The sequence below is a fragment of the Garra rufa genome, chromosome 14 (assembly GCF_049309525.1).
Source record: "Garra rufa chromosome 14, GarRuf1.0, whole genome shotgun sequence".
Lineage (NCBI taxonomy): Eukaryota > Metazoa > Chordata > Actinopteri > Cypriniformes > Cyprinidae > Garra > Garra rufa.
The window spans coordinates 26,053,540-26,055,600 of record NC_133374.1 but is presented as its reverse complement, the minus strand read 5'-3'; positions in this window follow the sequence as shown (position 1 = coordinate 26,055,600).

Genomic DNA, 2,061 nt, shown 5'->3' with positions numbered 1-2,061 from the left:
CTGAAAAGGGGGGGGGGGGGGATTAACACACAACTAGCCTCAGACAGCTGGTAGTTAAAGGTTGTATCAGCGATTTCTAGCCTAAAACATAAAGTGTCAATTTCAGCTGACCTTTCTTCACGATCCGCTCGCTGCCTGCCCCATAAATTGTCTGTTTTTTTGGCATATCTCGGACCCTAGGCTGACCAGAGAGACGCGTTTTTTTCACAGACAATTTATGGGGCAGGCAGCGAGCGGATCGTGAAGAAAGGTCAGCTGAAATTGACACTTTATGTTTCAGGCTAGAAATCGCTGATACAACCTTTAATAGGTCTGTTCTGCCATAATCATGGCTGAACTAGTCTTAGGAAATCCCCCCTCCCTTTTTTTTGTCAGTAAATTAACTCCACAATCGCAACGCGCAGCACATATTCGGCTCCTGCGGGAACCAAACATACTCCGCCCATTTAGCGTTCAAAATTCCCTCAGGAATATACACAAGCAAGGAGCCGCTGGTGACGCCGCAAATGCGTTTGTTAATGCAGCGAGAGGCATACACACTCATGCAAAATGAGGAACAGAGAAACTCACCTCCCTCCTTTGCGAATGCGTTTTCGTGATGAGCACATTTAGTACCCTTGGGAGCCGGAAGTGCTGTTATTACCACACCCACATGCAAGTGCAAGTGGGTATGAGAGCGTGCCTCTCGTTACAAACAAGCAATGAATGCACCGATTGCATTCCACTCTGTCAAGAGCTAATGTTGCTTGCGTTCTCACCGCACAGCTCGTACCGTGTGAAAGTGCTGTATCAAATTACCACACACGTCACATGCAGGCCTCCGGTGAGAGAATACATGCACTCCTAGACTAAGAGAAGCTGAAGACGATAAAGAGGATGTGTGTTTACACCGGCGCCTCTTTAACGAGTTCCCTCTTACAGATAATGAACTGAGTGAAAGGTTGAGCGTATTTGGCGTGCTGTCCGGGAGAGGGCCTCGAGCTCAGGGGGAGGGGTCCGAGCTCAGCACTGGCCCGAACCCTATAAGCGCTCCCCCCTTTGGGCAAAAGGTGAGGAGACGGGGTGGAGGAGGGGCTTTAATGAAACGAGAGATAGTGAAGGTAGGAATGTTGTGATATTTATAGGGATTTCCTGGGTTGATTGGATAAGGAGAATGATTGCTGATGGTGAACCAGCCGTGTTAATTATCTGAGCGAGCTCCTCCCTAAATTTGTTCAGAAAACATCACTTAACGAGTTCCCTCTTACAGATAATGAACTGAGTGAAAGGTTGAGCGTATTTGGCGTGCTGTCCGGGAGAGGGCCTCGAGCTCGGTAGCCATTCCCGAGCCCGGGGCTCTCCCCCGCCCAGGGGGAGGGGTCCGAGCTCAGCACTGGCCCGAACCCTATAAGCGCTCCCCAAAGAGCAAGTAATTAATCGCAGGACAGCAGCCGAATAGCTCCCCAAAAAGCTTAGGACTTAAGGGATGCTGGACGCTCGTAGTGAGTGTTGATGCGTAAATTGATGTACGGGAGGAGCGGCTGCCAGCGCTATTGGGGGAAAATGGAAAAAACTCCTATGGAGGAGGGTAGTGGTCTCTGCTGCGGCAGAGAAGGGTTGTAAGTGTGTTCCCCGGCGGGAGTGAACGCTGCTGCGGCAGTGTGGGGAAAATGGGATGGGTGGGCGGGGGAAGGGGGGGCTAGGGCTCCTGCGGGAGCTGGCACTGTGGTGCTGAGAAGATGCTTCTGCGGAAGCGGGCTCTGCTGCGGCAGAGAAAAAAGGGGGGGGGGCTCCTGCGGGAGCTGGCACTGCGGTGCTGGGAAGGGGTGCTTCTGCGGAAGCGGGCTCTGCTGCGGCAGAGAAGGGGGGTGAGGCTCCTGCGGGAGCTGGCACTGCGGTGCGGGGAAGATGCTTCTGCGGAAGCGGGCTCTGCTGCGGCAGAGAAGGGGGTGAGGCTCCTGCGGGAGCTGGCACTGCGGTGCAGGGAAGATGCTTCTGCGGAAGCGGGCTCTGCTGCGGCAGAGAAAAAGGGGGGGGGGAGGCTCCTGCGGGAGCTGGCACTGCGGTGCGGGGAAGATGCTT